Raw genomic sequence first — 543 nt, 5'->3', positions numbered from 1 at the left:
CATGTTCGAGTCTATGAAAACGTACATTCTTCAGTTGGCATATGTTTATAAATAAATAACGAATTCACGTATACATGAGAAATTTAGCTGGATATATCTATAATAATGATTCATACTTCGTTTGGCTGTGAGCCAGAAGAGGAGGGAGCAATGACAAATGTCAATAAGGCTGAGATTATGTTGGCCACTCCTATAGTTATAGATGACCAGTTTCTAATACAAGTTCCTTTTACCTGTATATATACAACACACCTTAGATATGACTCTTCTTATCAATTTGTTTTACTTTTACCATTGCAATAAAAACACATATAAAATGGATTCCAACAGAATAGAGTCCACATCCTCCCGTCTTTGGTGTCACCCGCACCCCGAACAATGGGCGCGGTATTCTTGCGAAATCTGCTGTCAAAGATTGCAAGGCCAAATAACGCATTCTCTAACATCATTACCCTTTTCCATTCACACAGTGTCTATTGTATTTTCCAACCCCATCACACTTACATCGACCGTGTTTTTTGTTCACATAACGTTACTTAATAA

The sequence above is a fragment of the Penaeus monodon genome, chromosome 19, assembly GCF_015228065.2.
Source record: "Penaeus monodon isolate SGIC_2016 chromosome 19, NSTDA_Pmon_1, whole genome shotgun sequence".
In the NCBI taxonomy this organism is placed as follows: Eukaryota; Metazoa; Arthropoda; class Malacostraca; order Decapoda; family Penaeidae; genus Penaeus; species Penaeus monodon.
Note: the sequence above shows the minus strand (reverse complement) of the source record.